The sequence below is a fragment of the Nerophis ophidion genome, linkage group LG09, assembly GCF_033978795.1.
Source record: "Nerophis ophidion isolate RoL-2023_Sa linkage group LG09, RoL_Noph_v1.0, whole genome shotgun sequence".
Lineage (NCBI taxonomy): Eukaryota > Metazoa > Chordata > Actinopteri > Syngnathiformes > Syngnathidae > Nerophis > Nerophis ophidion.
In genome coordinates, this window is record NC_084619.1 from 76,254,656 (window position 1) to 76,281,275 (window position 26,620).

The 26,620-nt window shown below is 40.7% G+C and overlaps 1 protein-coding gene across 3 annotated transcripts in view; it reads right to left on the reverse strand.

Annotated features, from left to right (window-relative positions):
* Positions 1 to 26,620, reverse strand: part of sgms1a (sphingomyelin synthase 1a) — a 67,001-nt gene that overhangs the window by 30,319 nt on the left and 10,062 nt on the right. The window contains exon 2 of one of the 3 annotated variants that reach the window (XM_061911796.1): positions 25,163 to 25,250. The exons of the other annotated variants lie outside the window; for them this stretch is intronic. The gene's annotated coding sequence lies outside the window, so the exon portion shown is untranslated. The remainder of the gene's footprint in view (positions 1 to 25,162; positions 25,251 to 26,620) is intronic. 3 annotated transcript variants of the gene reach the window in all.

Here is a 26,620-nt window from a genome sequence, read left to right on the forward strand (position 1 = left end):
AGTATATAACAATACAATTGGTTGGCATGATCAGATAATATTAAAGATTAAAATATGCATTTTCTTTCTGTCAAAACTGAAAGAACGAAAGCATTCACCAAAAAATAAAAGTATTTTATTGAAACCCATTTTTTTTCCTAGGCTTTCGTGGGCCACGTAGAATGATACAGCGGGCCAGAACTGGCCCCCGAGCCCTTAAGTTTGACTTATGTGATCTCCAATGTAAGTCAGGCCTGGGTAGTTATTTGGACTCGGGGGCCACATTTAGGGAAAAAAATGTGTCCGGGGACCGGTATATCTATTTTTATGAACATTAATACAAAACCTTACAATATAGTCTGATTGAGTGCTAAAAACCTGATGACAGACCGCCTTAAAAAAAACATAATGGAATTTTACATTTTCCTATGAAGGATAAAACACTGAATATTGACAAGATATGAACGTCACACCCCCTTTTGATCGACACATTTTACAATCAAGTGAAACGCAACAAAAATGCAACAAACAGTGAAATATGAAAGCGAAGGGTACAAAATAAACCCACCTACAATCTAATACAAGGTAATACACAAATACACTTCTTGGTGCCTCGTTTGAGCTGCTGTGACTTACTTTATCATAGCAACTAATTAGATGACCATAGTAACTAATTAGATGACCAAAGTAACTAATTAGAATACCATAGTAACTAATTAGATGACCATAGTAACTAATTAGATGACCAAAGTAACTAATTAGAATACCATAGTAACTAATTAGATGACCATAGTAACTAATTAGAATACCATAGTAACTAATTAGATGACCATAGTAACTAATTAGATGACCATAGTAACTAATTAGAATACCATAGTAACTAATTAGAATACCATAGTAACCGGTATATCATCCATAAGTGCAGATTCCAACCATTGAAATACTTTGTACAGTTGAAGACTTTAGTCATTAGAAAAGATGACTGCACATCATAATGGCAGCTACACTTTCCATCTTAAAGATCTAAAAAAAAATTGGGGGGAATGTCCGGCGGGCCAGATTGAAAAGCTCAACGAGCCACATGTGGCCCCGGGCCTTAATTTGCCCAGGTCTGATGTAAGTAGTCATGAAAATAAAGAAACCGCATTGAATGGAAGAAGGTGTGTCCAAACCTTTAGGCTGTACTTTATGTGAAGTGCCTCTGTAAGGTCAGAGTTAAGGTAAGAATATGTAATTTATCATTTTTACACAGTACAATCAAATAAAATGTACTGTACTGTATGTGAAGTGCCTCTGTTAGGTCAGAGTTAAGGTAAGAATATGTAATTTATCATTTTTACACAGTACAATCAAATAAAATGTACTGTACTGTATGTGAAGCACCTCTGTAAGGTCAGAGTTAAGGTAAGAATGTGTAATTTATCATTTTTACACAGTACAATCAAATAAAATGTACTGTACTGTATGTGAAGTGCCTCTGTTAGGTCAGAGTTAAGGTAAGAATATGTAATTTATCATTTTTACACAGTACAATCAAATAAAATGTACTGTACTGTATGTGAAGCGCCTCTATACGATCAGAGTTAAGATAAGAATGTGTAATTTATCATTTTTACACAGTACAATCAAATAAAATGTACTGTACTGTATGTGAAGCGCCTCTATACGATCAGAGTTAAGATAAGAATGTGTAATTTATCATTTTTACACAGTACAATCGGATAAAATGTCCCATGCTTTGTATAAGCTAATAAAGCTTACACAAAATAAGCATAGCGGCTCTGCAGCTGGCACATTTTACACCGGTCGCCGACAGAACAGCCGAAGCGATCATCCGCAGACTTGGGTCCATCAAGGTCTGGACTGAGCGGTTTGTTGCCACAATTCACTAATCTCACTAACATTGCACCTCAGACTGGAACATTTCCTAAAGCCTTAAAACAGCTGTCATCAGGACCTTTTTTCAAAGAAGAGTAGTCTTGATAGATACCACATTACAAACCTGCTATTTTTTGGGCAAAGTCCAAGAAAAAGTAGTCTCCAGTGACATTTCCCTGTCTGACAATATGTTTGAGACCATGAATTGATGAAGGTGGACCCCGACTTAAACAAGTTGAAAAACGTATTGGGGTGTTACCATTTAGTGGTCAATTGTACGGAATATGTACTGTACTCTGCAATCTACTAATAAAAGTTTCAATCAAACAAATGATTGATTCTCTGGGACTGTTCTAAACTGACTCAAGTCCAATCTTAAAAACAGGGGATTCTTTGTTGGAGTTGGTATCTGTCCCAGAAGAAATGGCTATGAGGTGTGGGGTCCCACAGGGGTCAATTCTAGGACCCCTAATGTTCAACTTGTACAAGCTGCCATTAGCCAAGTGTCTTCAATGTATCCACAAATACCAAAACTATGCAGATCTACATGCCACTGATGGCAGGTCAATGTTGCCCTGTTAGTTGACTTTGTCACGGCATCCAACATATCATGGGTGGATAGGGCTGGGCGATATATCGATATACTCGATATATCGCGGGTTTGTCTCTGTGCGATATAGAAAATGACTACATCGTGATATTGGAGTATATCTTCTCATGCAGTTTCTCTTAGCTGCTGGCATTACACTACAGGCTCTTCTCACTCTTTCTTGTCTCTCCTTCTCAATAAAACAAGCGCACCTTCTTACACACGTCACATACTGTCACCTCATACCTCACATACTGTCACCTCATACGTCACATACTGTCACCTCATACCTCACATACTGTCACCTCATACGTCACATACTGTCACCTCATACCTCACATACTGTCACCTCATACCTCACATACTGTCACCTCATACCTCACATACTGTCACCTCATACGTCACATACTGTCACCTCATACCTCACATACTGTCACCTCATACGTCACATACTGTCACCTCATACCTCACATACTGTCACCTCATACCTCACATACTGTCACCTCATACCTCACATACTGTCACCTCATACCTCACATACTGTCACCTCATACATCACATACTGTCACCTCATACCTCACATACTGTCACCCTCATACCTCACGTACTGTCACCTCATACCTCACATACTGTCACCTCATACCTCACATACTGTCACCTCATACGTCACATACTGTCACCTCATACCTCACATACTGTCACCTCATACCTCACATACTGTCACCTCATACCTCACATACTGTCACCTCATACCTCACATACTGTCACCTCATACGTCACATACTGTCACCTCATACCTCACATACTGTCACCTCATACGTCACATACTGTCACCTCATACCTCACATACTGTCACCTCATACCTCACATACTGTCACCTCATACCTCACATACTGTCACCTCATACCTCACATACTGTCACCTCACACGTCACATACTGTCACCTCGTACCTCACATACTGTCACCTCATACGTCACATACTGTCACCTCATACCTCACATACTGTCACCTCATACGTCACATACTGTCACCTCATACCTCACATACTGTCACCTCATACGTCACATACTGTCACCTTATACCTCACATACTGTCACCTCATACGTCACATACTGTCACCTCGTACCTCACATACTGTCACCTCATACGTCACATACTGTCACCTCATACCTCACATACTGTCACCTCATACCTCACATACTGTCACCTCATACCTCACATACTGTCACCTCACACGTCACATACTGTCACCTCGTACCTCACATACTGTCACCTCATACCTCACATACTGTCACCTCATACCTCACATACTGTCACCTCATACGTCACATACTGTCACCTCATACCTCACATACTGTCACCTCATACCTCACATACTGTCACCTCATACCTCACATACTGTCACCTCATACGTCACATACTGTCACCTCATACCTCACATACTGTCACCTCATACCTCACATACTGTCACCTCATACCTCACATACTATCACCTCACACGTCACATACTGTCACCTCATACCTCACATACTGTCACCTCATACCTCACATACTGTCACCTCATACCTCACATACTGTCACCTCATACCTCACATACTGTCACCTCATACATCACATACTGTCACCTCATACCTCACATACTGTCACCTCATACCTCACGTACTGTCACCTCATACCTCACATACTGTCACCTCATATGTCACATACTGTCACCTCATACCTCACATACTGTCACCTCATACCTCACATACTGTCACCTCATACCTCACATACTGTCACCTCACATGTCACATACTGTCACCTCATACGTCACATACTGTCACCTCATACGTCACATACTGTCACCTCATACCTCACATACTGTCACCTCACACGTCACATACTGTCACCTCATTTGTCACATACTGTCACCACATACCTCACATACTGTCACCTCATACGTCACATACTGTCACATACTGTCACCTCATACCTCACATACTGTCACCTCATACGTCACATACTGTCACCTCATACCTCACATACTGTCACCTCATACCTCACATACTGTCACCTTGTACCTCACGTACTGTCACCTCATACCTCACATACTGTCACCTCATACCTCACATACTGTCACCTCACATGTCACATACTGTCACCTCATACGTCACATACTGTCACCTCATACCTCACATACTGTCACCTCACACGTCACATACTGTCACCTCATTTGTCACATACTGTCACCACATACCTCACATACTGTCACCTCATACGTCACATACTGTCACATACTGTCACCTCATACCTCACATACTGTCACCTCACACGTCACATACTGTCACCACATACCTCACATACTGTCACCTCATACGTCACATACTGTCACATACTGTCACCTCATACCTCACATACTGTCACCTCATACGTCACATACTGTCACCTCATACCTCACATACTGTCACCTCATACGTCACATACTGTCACCTCATACCTCACATACTGTCACCTCATACCTCACATACTGTCACCACATACCTCACATACTGTCACCTCATACCTCACATACTGTCACCTCATACGTCACATACTGTCACCTCATACGTCACATACTGTCACCTCATACGTCACATACTGTCACCTCATACGCCACATACGTATACGCCCTCGCGGAGCAGCATGGGTAACGTTAGTTGTGGTGCCAGCGGAGCCGTGCGGGTGGTAATACGAGAGAAAGAAGCTGCAAATCTGTGGTAAAAAATGAAGGGAGAATTAATTCCCAATAAAAACAGCAGGGAGTCCATCATCTGGCGGTGGTTTGGCTTCAAGTGGAAAGATGACGAACAGACAACCGTAATTTGTCAAGTGTGGGGCAAAAGTGTTGCTACAAAAAGTAGCATTACTGCTAATATGTAGCATCATTTGAAAAGTCACCTGCTAGAGAATGAAGAGTGCTTGAAACTCCGAATGTCAACATCTCTATTAGGTGCCACACCCACAAAATGCCCAAGCAACCATTTCCACATCAACACCGCATAAAAAAAATAGTCAACAACAAAAGGAGATAACGTCCGCAGGAACCTACCACATAGCGAGGGACGAACACTATTTGATTTCCTATTATGCAGCTCATTTTTAATTGACAGTTATTGAAATATCTTGTGTGACATCATGCACAAAAGTGCACTTGATTGGTTTTAAACTATTGTAGTGGTCTTCTGTACAAAAAGTGTTGTTTTGATATGTCATCTTAGTGACATCATGCACAAAAGTGCACTAATAGCTTGTTTTAAAATGTCTCTGACAATCTTGCACTTTGTTTTGAAATGACATGAATGTTTGTGCCATTGCTTAATAACTGTTTCATAAATACACTTTTAGTTGTGATTTCCCTCTCTGCATGAAAGTTTAAAAGTAGCATATATGAATGCAGTATGAAGAAGAATGTTTGAATGTAGACACATAGAATCATCATACTGCTGTCATTATATGCATCAAGTGTTCATTCAAGGCTAAGGTAAAACACCCACATATATATGCTGTATTGCGACATGGCTTAAAAATATCAAGATATTAATAAAAGGCTGTATCGCCCAGGTCAATGCCGCCAGAAAGCTACCTTGACATCCAAAGTAAGCCATATTTGTTGTTGTATTATTGTCTGGAGAGCGTGATGACCGTGCTCCACACAGGATGGCACCGCCAGAGAGGATGGGAGGGGAGGGGAACCCATTAATCAGAGGGAAGGTCAACACTGAACCCCCCACCCTGCTCATGCAGATAAAAGCACGAGTTCCGCACCTCATAAAGCGGCTCGGTTCCTTTGCCCAAAAGAAGCGGACGAGTCCAAAGAGCACCGGTCATCACGCCGACTGTTTAAGAAAAGAAGAAATAAGCACATGACGTCTACAGTCGGCGCACATTAGGGGAGGCGGCTGTAAAAATAAACATGTGGATGGCGTACACAAGGCCTGGTGGTGTGAGCAGGCAGCTGAAGGGAGGAGGAAGAGCACAGGGTTACTTTGCGGACTTAAAGAACAAGGAGCGTTTAAGACCAATTGGAGATTAGCTGTCCATGACTCAGCAGTCTGCTCAGGACCTTTGCTCAGTGAATCAGCTTAAGGAAATCAGCTCACCTCAAACTGGATTGGCCAGGGGAAATGCGTTCAAATCCTTAAAAGAGGGTTTTGCGCGAGGGTACACAAAGTTTGTTTTTGTTTTTTTTTTTATAAACGGCACAAAAAATATCTTGAAACACTCTTTCTAAACAATTATCTATCCATCAGGGGTGGACATGGATGCCATTTACTTATATATATATATATATATATATATATATATATATATTTTTTTTTTTTATGCGATGAGGTGGCGACTTGTCCAGGGTGTACCCCGCCTTCGGCCCGATTGTAGCTGAGATAGGCGCCAGCGCCCCCGCGACCCCGGAAGGGAATAAGCGGTAGAAAATGGATGGATGGATGGATGGATGGATATATATATACACATATACATGTATATGTACACACATATATACATATACACACATATACACATATATACACACACACACATATATATATCTACACATACACACATATATACACACACATATACACATTAAACATATACACACACGTATATATATATTATATACAGTATATATATATATATATATATCCATCCATCCATTTTCTACCGCTTATTCCCTAAATATATATATATATACACATTTATATATATATATATATATATATATATATATATATATATATATATATATATATATATATATATATATATATATATATATATATATATATATATATATATATATATATATATATATATATATATATATATATATATATATATATATATATATATATATATATATATGTATATATATATATACACATTTATATATATATATATATATATATATATATATATATATATATATATATATATGTCTTGATTGGATTATCCAGAGAATAGTGCTCGATACCGTGGTAGAGCGCAATATGTAGGTGTGGGAAAAATCACAAGACTACTTCATCAGGAGATTTTAATGGAAGCATTCACATATGTGAATGTAGTGAATGCTTCCATTAAAATCTCCTGATGATTGCGGGAACCCCTCATGAAACAGTTCTGTAGAGATGAAGTAGTCTTGTGATTTTTCCCACACCTACATATTGCGCTCTACCACGGAATCGAGCACTATTCGCTGGATAATCCAATCAAGACATATCCCGCTCCAAATTGACATTTGTTGAGCACTGTACGACGATCCGAAATGGAAAAATTCAGCATCGACTACTCCACGAAGAACATTCCCATACCCGCGCAGAAGGACTACAGGCAAAGACTCATAGAAAAGACTGAGGGTGGCTGTATAAAGAAGGTTAACACTGATCTAAATATGAGCCCCACTGTTAACCCACAGCAAACAAGAATGACAAACACATGTTGGGAGAACATCTGCACCGTAACACAACATAAACACAACCGGACAAATACCCAGAACCCCTTGCATCACGGGACGCTACAATATACACTCCTGCTACCACCAAACCCCGCCCCAACTCAAACCCGCCGCCGAAATTTGTGTTTTTATTTTATTTGATATGCCATTGATATTTTTTAATTATTATTATTTGAAACTGGATTTTGCATGTCACTATAAAGTTATATAAGCCTTGCTTGGTCAATATTCAATGCAAAACTTGTTTGGGTCCCTATTAAAAGGTTCAACCTCGGTCCGCGGCTTTGTTCAGTTTTAAATTTTGTCCCACTCTGTATTTGAGTTTGACAGCCCTGAGGTAGGCGATGATTATGAACTTAGGGGAGTGGTTCCACACATGTATGGTTTTCTACACCAAAATTCATCTATTTTTTATTCTTCTCCAGATTTAGGCGCGTTCTACCTTGCACATTTTTCACCCGATTCAAACCGTTCCAACTTGAAACTGTTCAGCCTGTCAGGCTTTCACCTGAAAAATTCTAAAAATTCCCATATTTCCCACAATTCCATTTTTTCCCGAGACATTTTTCCTATTCAAAATGAATTGACCATTTTTCAAACTTTCACCATTTCCACATTTTTCAACCAATTCAAACCATTCCACCTTCAACATAGTCCACTCATCCTGGAGATTAGAACTATCATTTTACCAAATTCAATAAAATTCCAGGAATAACCAAATTTCCCGTTTTTTCAAAGCCTTTTTTTCACCCATTTTTCTGTCGACTACTCCTTCCACATTTTTCAACCCACTTCAACCGCTCCACCGTCATAACATTCCTCTTAATCAGGAAAAAAAATAAGTTGTTTTTTGAACTGGAAAAATTCCTGCTTTTCCTGAAATTCCTAATACCATTTCTCAATTAAAAATGTTATTACTTCAACATTTTTCAACCGATTTCAAAAATTCCAAGACCAACCCATCCATCCATCCATTTTCTACCGCTTATTCCCTTTCGGGGTCGCGGGGGGCGCTGGCGCCTATCTCAGCTACAATTGGGCGGAAGGCGGGGTACACCCTGGACAAGTCGCCACCTCATCACAGGGCCAACACAGATAGACAGACAACATTCACACTCACATTCACACACTAGGGACAATTTTAGTGTTGCCAATCAACCTATCCCCAGGTGCATGTCTTTGGAAGTGGGAGGAAGCCGGAGTACCCGGAGGGAACCCACGCAGTCACGGGGAGAACTCCAATTCCAAGACCAACCATTCAACTCAATTCAAATTATTTTTGCATTTTCCACAAAATTACCTCTTTTTTCCCCAAATTTCGATGAAATTCCCATTGAAAAGAATTGGACCATTTTCAAAGTTTCACAACTCCCACATTTTTTATCCCATTCAAACCATTCCAACTTCAGCCTGTTCAGGAATTGTGTGCTCCTTTTCAACCATTGTAGGAAAATTCCCGTATTTCCTAGAACTCTCTGTTTTTCAGGACATTTTCCCCATTCAGAATGAATCATCCATTTTCACACTTCCACAAATCCCACATTTTTCAACCGATTCAAACCATTCAAACATTTGAACTGTTCTTACATTCATAGTACATTCTGTCAGCATTTCCAGTTCAACGTCAGCATTGGAACATTCACACGTAATTCCTTCAGGCATAGCCTCATCCAGTTAGCTGAGAGCTGTTTGTCAGCCAGGGGAGTAAAAATAAGTAAAAGTGTCGGCCAGAGGGGATTGATGTTTGTTATCGGCAATAAAATGCATTAATCGGCAATGGCGATCACAAAATTGTCCACAGAAATCGGTCAATACTAGTCAGTTGTCGATTAAATGGCTCCCACTACTTTTTTAAAATATAAAATAGCTCTTCTCTCCTTCGACTCTTGTCGTCATTTGGGACGTCTGTTGTGATTTCCTTTCCTGGTTTCATGACCCGCCCTATCTCGCCTCTGATTGGCCTAATCTCAACCGACCATGACTCATCCTAGTAAACAACCACCCAATCATGGAACTTCTTATATGTGCAAGCACGCCTTGGAAAGAGGAAGGGGAGGGGTTTAGTAGGCCATGAGAGGGAGCGGGAAGTGGGGCAGATCAAGGAACACAACAAATTATTTTAACGTGAATTCGAAAAATCGATATTTTCTTAATTCATATCTTTTTCTAAATATATCGATACATCTTACAATCTCGCCTCAGCCTTAATTCAAATGTATCCACAATGTATACCTGCGTAGAAGAAATGGTTCCCAGAGTTTAGTGATCTCAATTCGACGCAAGAAAACAGTGATTAACATATTTGTGTATTGTGTAGCACCCTAATTCCTCGTTGAAATAAGAGGAGCAGGCCTGACATTCTTTTAACAAACACACTCCCACCCAAGTGGGCAAACAAACACATTTAACAAGAGTCACTTAATAACCAGCATCAGGGTACTGATTATCCAACATCCACTGGTTCCTCTTGCAAAAAAACAAAAACAGAAAAGGAACCCCAAACAATACAACTAAGATGCAAGGAATCAAGAGAAAATGTTGCAGCGTTGACATCCTTACAGGAAGTATCTAACAGGACTGAGGAGTGGAAAAGTGCACGTTTTTATCACTTCTGTCCACAAAGTTGACTATCGTGACCCTCGCTTTACCATAATCACAACATGGTGAACTTTGATTAGCAACGTCGCTCGCCTTGCAGCACATTGTGTTATCGGCAGCTGGACGTGATAAAAAACACACAAGAGAACCAGATTTGAGGAGTATAGTACTCACCGGTCTTCATTTTATAGCAGGCAAGCTACTTTTCAACTGAGCAAGAGGATGTGACCTACCTCATTCATATCTATCAGGGGTCGGCAACATTTACCACTCAAAGAGATATTTTGACTCGTTTCACAAAATACAGAAAACAATGGGAGCAGCAAAACTCTTTTGAAATTCAAAATGAAATAACACTGCATACAGACTTTTTTTTATACATATATAAACCAGGGGTCTCAGAACTTAATGAGAAAATGTAATGTTGGTGTGGCCCGCGAGTTTTACATGAATGCCGCTTGACAGCATTACACTTATGTTGCATTTAACCTACTGACGTGTATTTATAAATGGTTGATTTATATAGGCTAGGAAGGTACCTTACTAGCCTTTATTAATCAACCATTTATAAATAAAAGCATGACACTTGCCAACCCTCCCATATTTTCCAGAGGTTCCCCGAATTCTCAAAGTATCTATTCTCGCGAATATCTGATAATATTGATCCATACATTAATAATAAGGGAGTGCAATGAAAGCACTGCCTATAACGCCCTCTACAACATGCACAAACAGCCCAGTTACACGTTGTATGTGTCTTCTGCAGTCGCATCCTCACCGCTGTGAGACGTACTCGGTCAACAGCCATTCAGGTTACACTGAGAGTTGTAATATAAACCACTTTAACACTCTTCCTAATATGCACCACACTCTAAACCCACACCATACAAGAATGACAAACACATTTTGGGAGAACATCCGCACTGCAATACAACATAAACACAAATGCGTCCATGACTCTTCCTGGCTAAATTATACACACCCGCTAGCACCAACCCACCCTCCGTGCGTCGGTTGAGGTGGGCGGTGTTTGGTGCATTCAACTGAATATGGCTTGAAAAGGATTTGCAAATCATTGTATTCAGTTTATATTTACATCTAACACAATTTCCCAACTCATATGGAAACGGGGTTTGTATGTAAATAGACCTGACTAGACCCTCTCACCAGAGTGTGACTTATAATCCGGTGTTCCCTATGGTCCGGAAAATACACTACTTTTTTTTAAAAGGACACAGTTCAGTAAATTTTAGGTACAGTGAGAAAAACTATAAACGTCCATAACCTGTCTTGAATTATACAATCCCTTTATCTTCACCAGATTTGTAAAGGTCTATCATATATGTACTATGTGTTTATGTGCTGGTCTAAAAGACGAGATTGATTGTGGCCCGGATGCTTTAAAAAGTCTCCGTCGACTGTGGCACTTGCTTAAATTTAGAACAAGACATTTCACAAACAAAACAACTTGCTTCTCTTCTGTGTGTTAAATTTTTCCACTACGAAAATTCAGCGGGGAGAGGGTGGGGGAAAGCACGGGGGCGGTCCACGTGACCACCGACCCGAAAAAGAACCCACCCAGGAGGACAATACGTCAAGTTGACACAAACATAAACATGCCTTTCGCAGTTCATCTTTATTGAAGCCCGGAGTAGAAGCAAAATGAGTCATCCCAGAGTTGCTTTGGAAAAAAAAAAAGGTCTCAGGCCCCCAGAGAGGCCACTCAAGGTTGGGTCTTGCAAACTACTAAACACACAAAAGAAGCACTTTTCTTGTGTTGTGCTTAAATTTAAAGTGGCCTACTTTTTGTCAGCCAGATAAACTAAAATTAAGTTCTCAAGTTGCTTAGCGCGGAGAACTTCAAAGAATAGTGCCTTGCTTCTGCTTCGTTGGTATCCCCCATGCATGCACACAGGAAGTTACATGAATTAAGCACTAAGCACCACCATATTTGTTGTTTTTACTAATAACTAGGGTTCGCTCAGATACTCAGGACCTGTCCAAACTTACTGGATCAGATATAAACAAATATATATAACCATCCATTTTCTTCTGCTTATGCGAGGTCGGATAGCGGGGACAGCAGCCTAAGCAGGAAAGCGGAGACTTTCCTCTCTCCAGCCACTTCATCCTGCTCTTACCGGGGGATCCCTAGGTGTTCCCAGGTCAGCCGGGAGTGATAGTCTACCCAACGTGTCCTGGGTCTTCCCCGTGGCCTCCTACCGGTCGGACGTGCCCTAAACACCTCCCTCGGTTGGCATCCTGACCAGCTGTCTGGACCACCTCATCTGGCTCCTCTCGATGTGAAGGAGCAGCAGCTTTACTTTGAGTTCCTCCCGGATGACAGAGCTTCTCACCCTATCTCTAAGGGAGAGACCCACCACCCGGCGGAGAAAACTAATTTCGGCCGCTTGTACCTGTGATCTTGTCCTTTCGGTTACAACCCAAAGCTCATGACCATAGGTGAGGATGGGAACGTAGATCGACCGATAAATTGAGAGCTTTACCGTCCGGCTCAACTCCTTCTTCACCACAAGGGATCGATGCAGCTTCCGCATTACTGAAGACGCCGCACCGATCCGCCTGTCCATCTCACCATCTCTGGTGTTGAAGCCATGATTCCTGTCAATCCACATTGTGCAACAGCTCTCCAAGGTGCCAACACTCCTTTTTAACCGACTGACTGATGAAGAGATTTGGTCTGATGTAGGTGTTAGGGGGAATTTTTCATTTCCAAAGCTTTCTCCACTCTGTTCTAAAAATGAAACTGTCTCGAGCCGCAAAAAATGAAAAGCCGTATATAAGTCTTATAAAGAAGGCAACAAATGATGTAAATAGCCTACTATCAAAATGACTATGTGTCGCAGGCTGAAGCAAATCTTCGTTGACAGAATTGTTGAAATGAAATATTTATTCTACAGATACAAGCCTTTAGTAAATCAGAGGCTACTCAGAAGGTGAGATAACTCCTGGAAATGAGTGTCTTGCAATAGGCAAAGGTATAGATGTGTGTGTCCAAGTTAAAGGATATTTATTACAATCTTTGGCAAGCTGGGTAATGTTTGCTGTGGTCTGGAACAACATGGTACACAAAATGCAGCCAATATTCCATACAGCTAATGGGTCATGAGACATGCAAAACTAAATTATATACAAAGAGGATACAAGTAAAATATATTAAATGAGCTCACATAGACCTAAAAATTAGACATAATGATGCGATGAGGTGGCGACTTGTCCAGGGTGTACCCCGCCTTCCGCCCGATTGTAGCTGAGATAGGCGCCAGCGCCCCCCGCAACCCCGAAAGGGAATAAGCGGTAGAAAATGGATGGATGGATGGATGCAATTTGAACATACAGCTAGCCTAAAGAGCATGTTAGCTTGCAGTCATGCACTGAACAAATATGTCTAATTAATGAGATTTGTTTGTTTCTTATGTGGAAGAGATTATCAACATAGGTCTGAAAAAGAAACAATGTATTGCAATTAGGGGTGTGACGGTACGTGTATTTGTATTGAACCGTTTTGGTACGGGGGTTTTGGTTCGGTTCGGAGGTGTACTGAACGAGTTTCCACACGGACATATTAGGTACCGCACAGCACGTTATGTAAACAATGCAGAGCGAGGCACAACACTCGGCAGGCTAGCAGCGACCGGGCTAGGACAACATGTAAAAGCCAGAGCTGGAAAACCCTCCTGTCCCGTTAACATCTCCCCTTTAGGAACACTTTGGCTGCGCATTGCGATACAACAATGGAGGACAGAGGTTTGCCGACATTGTTGAGCAGCAGTAGGGTATGCTTCTGCCAACACGTCAAACATGCTAACCCCTTAAAAGCGGCACGTACCGAGGTACGTACCGAACCGAAATTTTTGTGTACCGTTACACCCCTAATTGCAATATGCATTTTCCTGAGTCTGGATCATTTCAAGGCACGCTCGCAGTGTGTTCCGCCTTATGGTCTGCAAGACTGAGTCTAAAATGCCCATAAAAAGTGGTACATGTTTCAAAACAGCAAAACGGCACAGGAGCATGATAAATGTCTGGTAAATAAGTGTCTCCACGGTGAAAACCGCAAAGTACACACAAACATTCATTTAGATCTGGCGGTCTGCGCCAGTTATCATTTGCAGATCAAACTAAATGAAGTCCGAATCCATGGTTCTCGCCCGGAAAAGGGAGGAGTGCCATCTCTGGGTTGGGGAAGAGATCTTTCCCCAAGTGGAGGAGTTCAAGTACCTCTGAGTCTTATTCACTAGTGAAGAAAGAGTAGATTGTGAGATGGACAGGCGGATCGGTGCGGCATCTTCAGTAAAGCGGACGCTGTATCGATCCATTGTGGTGAGGAAGGAGCTGAGCCGGAAGGCAAAGCTCTCAATTTACCGGTCGATCCATGTTCCCATCCTCACCTACGGTCATGAGCTTTGGGTCATGACCGAAAGGACAAGATCACGGGTACAAGCGGCCCAAACGAGTTTCCTCTGCCGGGGCTCTCCCTTAGAGATAGGGTGAGAAGCTCTGCCATCCGGGAGGAACTCAAACTAAAGCCGCTGCTCCTCCACATGGAGAGGAGCCAGATGAGGTGGTTCGGGACTTCCTAGGGAGTTGTTTGGGTAGGAGGCCACGGGGAAGAGCCAGGACACGTTGGGAAGACTATCTCTCCCGGCTGGCCTGGGGACGCCATGGGATCCCCCGAGAGGAGCTGGACGAAGTGGCTGGGGAGTGGGAAGTCTGGGCTTCCCTGCTTAGGCTGCTGCCCCCGCGACCCCACCTCTGATATATGCGGAAGAAGATGGATGGATGGATGGATTACACGAAACATGCCAACTAATAGTACATGCAATTGTACAGTTTGCACACAATCCCTGCGCTGTCCGAAGGTAAATACTGTTTCCAAACACAAACACATGTTGCTAGACAGGATTGTGTTTGACCACATAGGTTCCACATTACCACCGTTCTCTCAACAGCTCGACAGTCGTGCTCTCAAAAAAGACCCGACAATTACGTCACAAACTTGTCAACGCCTTCTCCTGCCCTTTTTTCCGCCCTTTCCTTCATTTTCTTTACTCGCCTGTGAGAATTGAGACTCGGCTCCGACGACCGCAGCTGCTCCCCCTCTTACTTTGTTGCCGTCCGTTGTTTTCTTCTCTTCCTGTCCTTACAGAACTAAGTTCTGGGTGGTATGGAGAAGAGTGTGTGTTAAAGCCTCCAGGGTTGGTTTGAAGGAGAAGTGTGCTCTGTTACAACAACAAGCTAAGTGGCAGCAACAGTTGTATTTGTATTTAAACATTGCATCACAGGCTAACTATGTACAACCCCACAAAAAAAAAAAAAAAAAAAATCACAGACAATATCCTGCTCGTAAAACCGTTTTGTTTTTTTCTCAAATGGAACACTTTGTCAATTTTGGCCAAAAGGGTGCGGGTCTTTGCTTAGGAAATTTCCACAAAGAGTTGTATCCCATTACAGGCTATTTACCTTGTGGGATTAACCAACAATAGGTGGAGTAAATACTGAGATCTGTATCTTTACAATAGAACAACTCCCATCTTGCGCATACAGTGTAGTTAACATTTCACTATGTATGGACTAAAGCTGCTGCTGCTCCACATGGAGAGGAGCCAGATGAGGTGGTTTGGGCATCTGGTCAGGATGCCACCCGAACGCCTCCCTAGGGAGGTGTTTAGGGCACGTCTCACCGGTTGGAGGCCACGGGGAAGACCCAGGACACGTTGGGAAGACTATGTCTCCCGGCTGATCTGGGAACGCCTCGGGATCCCCCGGGAGGAGCTGGACGAAGCTAAACATGCTTCACTACACACCGTAGCGCACCAGCGTCACAATGTAAACAAACGCCATGGGGGGATACAGGGGGTCATTTCACCACACCGAGCGTGTGTGTGACTATCAGTGGTACTTTAACTTCAACACCAGACATCCACTGTAATGATACCAAGTACAGGAGTGTATCTACTCGATACTACTATGATCACATCTATATTTTGTAGAATCACAAAATCTTTTTTCCTTTTTAAAAAAAATCATATTAAACTCATAAACTCACGAAATGCATACCTGGACCAAAGTATGATCCTGTAACTACCTGGTATCGGATCGATACATACATTTGTAGTATCATCCAAAAGTAAAGTATCAAAGAAGAAAAGAATAAGTGATTATTACATTTTAAGAGAAGTGTAGATAGAACATGTTGAAACAGAAAATAAGCAGATATTAACAGTAAATGAACAAGTAGATTAATAATAATTTTTTTACAGCTCGTCCCTCATAATTTCCACAAAATAGAATTATAAATGACAATATTGATTGATTGATTGATTGATACTTTTATTAGTAGATTGCACAGTACAGTACATATTCCGTACAATTGACCACTAAATGGTAACACCCCAATAAGTTTTTCAACTTGTTTAAGTCGGGGTCCACGTTAATCAATTCATGGTTACTACATACGTCAGCAGACTAATAAGGAACCTTTGTTTGTTTACATATTACCAAAAGACAAGTTGTCTAGTATGTTCACTATTTTATTTAAGGACTAGATTGTTCTTTGATTGCAATAATAAACATATGTTTAATGTAATGTAAGATCTTTTTGTTAAAATAAAGCCAATAATGCAGTTTTTTTTTTGGTGCCCTTTTTTTGTTTTTTTTAGAAAAGTATCAAAATAAATGTTGCTACCAGTACCAAAATATTGGTACCAGGACAACCCTACTGTGTATGTACACTTTGGGGGTTATAGAAACTGCAAAAGCAATACAGTATTTATAAATTTCCAAATCGGGTTAGCGTAATTAGCAAACTACATATAATGTGGTTGATAAACTTCTGCTTTACCTTCATACTTGACTATACCCTCTGTTGCAAGATTGATTGATAGATTGAGACTTAGTAGATTGCACAGTACAGTACATATTCCGTACAATTGACCACTAAATGGTAACACCTGAATAAGTTTTTCAACTCGTTTAAGACGGGGGTCCACGTTAATCAATTCATGGAAAGACCAGTCTTTTTTTTTTTTCTAAAAAAAGCAAGTGGTAGATTGCAAAAAGAGATAATGTTTCTTAACCACTCACCAGTTATCTGATGACTGCGCTCTATTGATGGTCAGTATATTCAAATTAGCATGATTACTCCTCTTTTTTTGCTAACTTATCCTATCAATGCAATACTTGTTTGGAGCCGGTCCCTGTGATCATGTTGATTTAAACGATAAACAATCTGTTGATGCATCAGTATGTTTATTTTATTTTTTTCTGTTGTTTTTAGTGCAGTAACACACATTCTTTAATTAATCCCCCAAAAATACACCAACAATGTTCTTGTATTTAGAAACTTAAAATGCATGTGTCAGGTAACAAAAGTAAACTAAATTATTATTATTATACTAGAATTAGGGCCGGGCGATATATGGAATATACTCGATATATCGTGGGTTTGTCTCTGTGCGATATAGAAAATGACTATATGGTGATATTGGAGTCTACGTTCTCACGCAGTTGATCTTAGCAGCTGGCATTACACTACAGGCTCTTCTCACTCTTTCTTGTCTCTGCTTCTCACAGAGACGTAAAACAAGCGCACCTTCTTACATACGTCACATACTGTCACACGTGCAACGTCAGACTGCCTTGTGGAGCAGACAGGTAGCGGAGTGGGTCAAATTAGTTGTGATGCTAACAGAGTGATGTGAGTGGTAATACGAGAGAAAGAAGGTGCCAATCTGGTAACAAATGAAGGAGGAATAATTAATTCCCAATGAAAACAGCAGGGGGTTCATCATCTGGCGGTGGTTTGGCTTCAAGCGGGAAGATGTTGAACAGACAACCGTAACATGTCAAGTATGCGGCAAAAGCGTTGCTACAAAAAGCAGCATTACTGCTAATTTGTAGTATCATTTGAAAAGTCACCCGCTAGAGAATGAGAAGTGGTTGAAACTCTGCATGTCAACATCTCTGGCCGGTGCCACACCCAACTAAATGCAAAAGCTACCTGCACATCAACACCCTTTCCACATCAACACCGTATGAAAAAAATAGTCAACAACAGGAGATAACGTCCACAGTAACCTACCACATAGTCAAGGACGAACACTATTTGATTTCCTATTATGTAGCTCATTTTTATGTGACAGTTATTGAAATATCTTGTGTGACATCATGCACAAAAGTGCACTTTATTGGTTTTCAACTATTGTAGTGGTGTTCTGTACAAAAAGTGCACTTTAATTTAGTGTTGTTTTGATATGTCATCTAAGTGACATCATGCACAAAAGTGCACTAATAGCTTGTTTTAAAATGTCTCTGACAATCTTGCACTTTATGTTTTGGAAATGACATGAATGTTTGTGCCATTGCTTAATAACTGTTTAATAAATACACTTGTAGTTGTGATTTCCCTCTCTGCATGAAAGTTTAAAAGTAGCATATATGAATGCAGTATGAAGAAGAATGTTTGAATGTAGACACATAGAATCATCATACTGCTGTCATTATATGCATCAAGTGTCCATTCAAGGCTAAGGCAAAATATGCAGATATATATGCTGTATCGTGACAATCACTAAAAACATTGAGATATTAATAAAAGGCCGTATCGCCCAGCCCTTGTAGCAACCTAACCAGGGTTATGTTTCAGGTACATAACTTAATACATCAAGAACAGCAAAGATAAGAAGGATAAGCACGTCAGCTTCATAGAAAATGATTGCAGCTGATGCTATTCGGTATCAGCAACTGGATTCAATCAACCTGAACCAATAAGTAAATATGCGTCTTGGCAACCGCACTATGACAGCAACAAGCTGATGTACAAGGATTCTATTGATTGTTTGGCCGAGGGCAAAGATGGAAAAAGCTATAAACCGACAAAGGCTCGATAGAGCCCCCTGGGAGCCGGGAGCAACCGGTGGTAAGTCTCTATCTGCTAATGAGAAAGCCTCCTGTTGCTTTATAAGTCCGCCATTAGTGTGTCAGGGGCCGTATGATCTCAGAGGAACAGCAACGCAAGTAGCAGAGTCTCACTGTTTGATTGCATGTGCAGCACACCCACCCATCCACCAGGATACCCAACAGTCAACAGGAAGTCGTTAAAGCACATTTAGCCCATCTTAGTGTTGACGCTGTTGCAATGTCTGTGCGGCTGCTTCAAAGTAGGCCATCATGCTTATTAGCAACACTTTGTGCTCATGAATAATTGACAGCAAAAACATTGACGGCTGTTCAAATGGTTTGTTTGAGAAGAATAGGCCGAACTTTCCTCACGTGAGGCTGGACGTCCACCAGCGTTTTACATAGCGTATTTTTCCGACTATCGGTCGCAGTTTTTTTCATAGTTTGGCCAGGGGTGCGACATATACAAACCCCGTTTCCATATGAGTTGGGAAATTGTGTTAGATGTAAATATAAACAGAATACAATGATTTGCCAATCATTTTCAACCCATATTCAATTGAATGCACTACAAAAGACAACATATTTGATGTTCAAACTCATAAACTTTGTTTTTTTTACAACTAATAATTAACTTGGGAACTAACGAAACTAATTAATGAAACTTTGAAAGTGGAATTCTTTCCCATTCTTGTTTTATGTAGAGCTTCAGTCCTTCAATCGTATTTTACGATTCATAATGCGCCACACATTTTCCATGGGAGACAGGTCTGGACTGCAGGCGGGCCAGTCTAGTACCCACACTCTTTTACTACGAAGCCACGCTGTTGTAACACGTGGCTTGGCTTTGTCTTGCTGAAATAAGCAGGGGCGTCCATGATAACGTTGCTTGGATGACAACATATGTTGCTCCAAAACCTGTATGTACCTTTCAGCATTAATGGTGCCTTCACAGATGTGTAAGTTACCCATGCCTTGGGCACTAATACACCCCCATACCATCACACATGCTGGCTTTTACACTTTGCACCTATAACAATACAGATGGTTATTTTCCTCTTTGTTCCGGAGGACACCACTTCCTCTGTTTCCAAATATAATTTGAAATGTGGACTCGTCAGACCACAGAACACTTTTCCACTTTGCATCAGTCCATCTTAGATGATCTCGGGCCCAGCCAAGCCAGCACCATTCCTTTGTGTTGTTGATAAATGGGTTTTGCTTTGCATAGTAGAGTTTTAACTTGCACTTACAGATGTAGCGACCAACTGTAGTTACTGACAGTGGTTTTATGAAGTGTTCCTGAGCCCGTGTGGTGATATCCTTTACACACTGATGTCTGTTTTTGATGCAGTACCGGCTGAGGGATCAAAAGTCCGTAATATCATCGCTTACGTGCAGTGATTTCTCCAGATTCTCTGAATTTTTTGATGATTTTACGGACCATGGATGGTAAAATCCCTGAATTCCTTGCAATTGCTCATTGAGAAATGTTGTTCTAAAACTGTTCAACAATTTGCTTACAAATTGGTGACCCTCGTCCCATCCTTGTTTGTGAATTACTTAGCATTTCATGGAAGCTGTTTTTACACCCATCATGGCACCCACCTGTTCCCAATTAGCCTGCACACCTGTGGGGTGTTCCAAATAAGTGTTTGATGAGCACAATTTCCCAACTCATATGGAAACGGGGTTTGTACTCCGGAGCGACTTATGTGTGAAATTATTAACATATTACCGTAAAATATTAAATGATATTATTTATCTCATTCGCGGAAGAGACGAAGAAAATGTCAGCAATCGTCACACACACGTCAACCAATAAGAATTCTGCGGGGGAGGTTCATGGCTGAAGTGCATTGTGGGTCATGGAATGCTAACTGCTATATGCTACTGCCGTAGCTATTAAAATTGATAATTTCATCATTGGCGGTAACTTATAAAAAGTGAGAAGGGCTGAACAAAAATGGCGTTGAAAAGGAAATCATGTAGTGCAGATTACAAGCTGGATGTAGGAGTGACAGATAGAACATGCTATACCTTTACCAAACTATGTGTTATAGTTATTTGAATGACTATTACCATAATATGTTAGGTTAACATAGCAGTTGGCTATTTATGCCTCATATAACCTACACTTATTCAGCCAGTTGTTCACTATTCTTTATTTATTTTAAATTACCCTTCAAATGTCTATCCTTGGTGTTGGGTTTTTTTCAAATAAATTTCCCCCAAAAATGTGACTTATACTCCAGTGCGACTTATATGTGTTGTTTTCCTTCTTTATTATGCATTTTCGGCCGGTGCGATGTTTACTCCTGAGCAACTTATACTACGAAAAATACGGTACATTCACAAACAGCTCAAAACTAATTGGATTTTTCGATATGGGAAGGTGACATTTCGCCTTCCACGTGACGTACAGCACAGGCCAAAATTTTGGACAGAACTTCTCATTCAATGCCTTTTCTTTATTTTCATGACCATTTACATTGTAGATCAGACCTGGGCAAATTATGCGGCATGTTGAGCTTTTCAATCTGGCCCGCCGGACATTCCCAAATATATATATTTTTTTAGATCTTTAAGATGGAAAGTGCAGCTGCCATTATGATGTGCAGTATAGCTCGGTTGGTAGAGTGGCCGTGCCAGCAACTTGAGGGTTGCAGGTTCAATTCCCGCTTCCGCCATCCTAGTCACTGCGGTTGTGTCCTTGGGCAAGACACTTTACCCACCTGCTCCCAGTGCCACCCACACTGGTTTAAATGTAACTTAGATATTGGGTTTCACTTTGTAAAGCGCTTTGAGTCACTAGAGAAAAGCGCTATATAAATATAATTCACTTCACACAATTCACTTTTCTAATTACCGGAAGTCTTCAACTGTAAAAAGTATTTCAATGGTTGGAATCTGCACTTATGGATGATATACCAGTTACTATGGTCATCTAATTACTTACTATGGTCATCTAATGAGTTACTATGGTCATCTAATGAGTTACTATGGTCATCTAATGAGTTACTATGGTCATCTAATGAGTTACTATGGTCATCTAATTAGTTACTACGGTCATCTAATTAGTTACTATGGTCATCTAATGAGTTACTATGGTCATCTAATGAGTTACTATGGTCATCTAATGAGTTACTATGGTCATCTAATTAGTTACTATGGTCATCTAATGAGTTACTATGGTCATCTAATGAGTTACTATGGTCATCTAATGAGTTACTATGGTCATCTAATTAGTTACTACGGTCATCTAATTAGTTACTATGGTCATCTAATGAGTTACTATGGTCATCTAATGAGTTACTATGGTCATCTAATGAGTTACTATGGTCATCTAATTAGTTACTATGGTCATCTAATGAGTTACTATGGTCATCTAATGAGTTACTATGGTCATCTAATTAGTTACTATGGTAATTTAATGAGTTACTATGGTCATGTATGTCACAGCAGCTCAGACGAGGCACCAAGCAGTGTGGGTGGGAAGCATTTCCACAGACGCGGAAGGAGATTTTCACAACAAAGTTTTCTAGAACTTAGTGATGTATAGAATAGAATAGAAATTACTTTATTGATCCCTGGGAGGAATTCAGCAAATATCAGATATATCACATTGTAGGTGGGTTTATTTTGTACCCTTCGTGTTCATATTTCACTGTTTGTTGCATTTTAGTTGCGTTTCACTTGATTGTAAAATATGTCGATCAAAAGGGAGTGTGACGTTCATATTTTGTCAATATTCAGTGTTTTATCCTTCATAGAAAATAAAAAAATTCCACTACGTTTTTTAAGGCCGTCTGTCATAACGTTTTTAGCATTCAATCAGACATTATTGTGAGGTTTTGTATTAGTGTTCCTAAAAACAAATACACATTTTTTTCTCTAAATGTGGCCCCCGAGTCAAAATAATTGCCCAGGCCTGTTTTAGCTTGTCACTGAAGGCATCAAAACTACGAATGAACACATGTGGAGTTAAGGTAAATGGTAAATGGGTTATACTTGTATAACGCTTTTCTACCTTCAAGGTACTCAAAGCGCTTTGACACTATTTCCACATTCACACACTGATGCCGGGAGCTGCCATGCAAGGCCCTAACCACCACCCATCAGGAGCAAGGGTGAAGTGTCTCGCTCGAGGACACAACGGACGTGACGAGGTTGGTAGAAGGTGGGGATTGAACCGGGAACCCTCAGGTTGCTGGCAGGGCCACTCATACTTAAGGAAAGGTAAAAACATGTTTTGTATTCTAGTTTCTTCAAAATAGCCACCATTTGCTTTGATTACTGCTTTGCACACTCTTAGCATTCTCTTATTGAGCTTCAAGAGGTAGTCACCTGAAATGGTTTTCACTTCACAGGTGTGCTAGAAGCTCATGGAGAGAATGCCAAGAGTGTGCAAAGCAGTAATAAGAGCAAAGGGTGGCTATTTTGAAGAAACTAGAGTATAAAACATGTTTTCAGTTATTTCACTTTTTTTTGTTAACTCCACGTGTTCATTCATAGTTTTGATGCCTTCAGTGACAATCTACAATGTAAATAGTAAAGATGTCCAATATTATCGGCCGATAAATGTTTTAAAATGTAATATCGGAAATTAATTGGTATCAAAAAGTAAAATGTATGACTTTTTAAAACGCCGCAGTACGGAGTGGTACACGGACGTAGGGAGAAGTACAGAGCGCCAATAAACCTTAAAGGCACTGCCTTTGCGTGCCGGCCCAGTCACCTAAAATCTACGGCTTTTCACGCACACAAGTGAATGCAAGCACACTTGGTCAACAGCCATACAGGTCACACTGAGGGTGGCCGTATAAACAACTTTAACACTGTTACAAATATGCACCACACTGTGAACCCACACCAACACATTTCGGGAGAAGGTCCGCACCGTAACACAACAGAACAAATACCCAGAACCCCTTTCTGCACTAACTTTTCCAAGACGCTACAATATATCCCCACCTCAACCTCCTCATGAGTGAGCATGTCCAAAATCCAAGCTGCTGTTTTGAGGCATGTTAAAAAAAAACTATGCACTTTGTGACTTCAATAATAAATATGGCAGTGCCATGTTGGCATTGTTTTCTATAACTTGAGTTGACTTATTTTGGAAAACCTTGTTACATTGTTTAATTCATCCAGCGGGGCATCACAACAAAATTAGGCATAATGTGTTCATTCCACGACTATATATCGGTATCGGTTGATATTGGAATCGGTAATTACGAGTTGGACAATATCGGAATATTGAATATCGGCAAAAAAGCCATTATTGGACATCTCTAGTAAACAGTCATTAAAGTAAAGAAAACGCATTGAATGAGAAGCTGTGACCTGTACTGTATATAATGTACAGCTGAGACAGGCTCCAGCAACCCTCCGCGACCCCAAAAGGGACTAGCGGTAGAAAATGGATGGATGGATATATATAGTGTAATATATTTGGGAGGGTGGTCATCTTTTAATGGGTGCATAAGTAGAGGAGACACGGACATCAGCGTGGATCTACGTTAGCTTCATTTTTCAACTCACATGGAAGCAAATGCGGCACAGCTTCAATTTCGGTCTTTCAACAATCGCTATTTCTTCGGAATAAAAGTATGTAATTTTATAAATAAATATATATATATTCATATACAACATATAGCCTACTATTTGTGCACTATCGACAAGTGATGCACCAAAAACGTGGTCTTGTTAAATAGAGCTTACTCACCAAAACCGGATGTTGTGATGAAATATCCTCTTCCAGTGGCGCCACTGTGTCTTTCCCCGCGAGCACGAGCGACGTAACTCGCCCAAAGCTGACGAAGAAAGTCACATACAGGTCGCACTCAGGTAGGGCTGGACGATATATCTAATATACTGGATATATCGCGGGTATGTTGCTGTGCGATATAGCAAAACAACTATATCGTGATATTCCAGTATTCCTTCTCACGCAGTTGCGGGCATTACAATACAGGCTTTTCTCACTCTTTCTTGTCTCTCCTTCTCACAGAGACATAAAACAAGCGCACCTTCCTACACACGTCACATACTGTCACGCGTGCAACGTCATACGAGATGTTGCGTCATGGTAACGTTAGCTGTGGTGCTAGCGGAGTCGTGCGAGTGGTAATACGAGAGAAAGAAGGTGACAATCTGGTAACAAATGAAGGAAGAAGAATTTATTCCCGGGAAAAACAGCAGTGCCCCACACTTGACAAATTATGGTTGTCTGTTCAACATATTTCCGCTTGAAGCCAAACCACCGCCAGACGATGGACCCCCTGCTGTTTTTCTTTGGAATGAATTATTCCTTCCTTCTCTCGTTTTACCACTTGCACTGCTCCGCTAGCATCACAACTAACGTTACCCATGCCACTACCTCTGCTCCGCGAGGGCGTATACATATGTGACGTGTGTAAGAAGGTGCGCTTGTTTTATTGAGAAGGAGAGACAACAAAGAGCAGGAAGAGCCTGTAGTGTAATGCCTGCAGCTAAAAGCAACTGCATGAGAACGTATACTTGAGTATCACCATATGGTCATTTTCTTTATCGCACAGAGACAAACCTGCGATATATCGAGTATGTCGATATATCGCCCAGTCCTACTTTGCATTAATATTTTTTTTTTTTTTTTTTTTTTACATTTTTGTTGCATTTTGCTTGATTGTAAAAGATACAAAAACTATCGAGGAGCTGGTCTGATAAGTAAAAGAGGAGCCACGTTCATATGTTGTTAATATTCAGTGTTTTAGTGTTCATAGTTTATATCGTAAATCCTACTTTCTTTATTTTTATGTACATTTTGGGTGTCCCATTCAGTAAAAAACTGCAACATTTCATTCTGGACATTGCATCTTTTGGTATGAGTGTTCCAGGAAAAAAAGGGACCCAAACACACATACTGTACAGCAGATTGTTACAGCTAAACGTGAATATATAAATTATACACACATATACCTTGCCCCTCCCAGACATATTTTTTTCTCTCAATGTGTCAAAATATTTGCCCAGCTTTGGTCTAGAGTAATTACAGCTGGACACCATTTCAAATAAAACGCCGGTGTGAAAACTTGATGTTGGAAGGCATGAGACTTGGGAGAAACGGAACAAGTCGGCAGACAAAGCGAAGAAGCGACTGCGTGCATTGCTCAACATCCCAGTGCAGTGTCCTCGCTGCACGTTA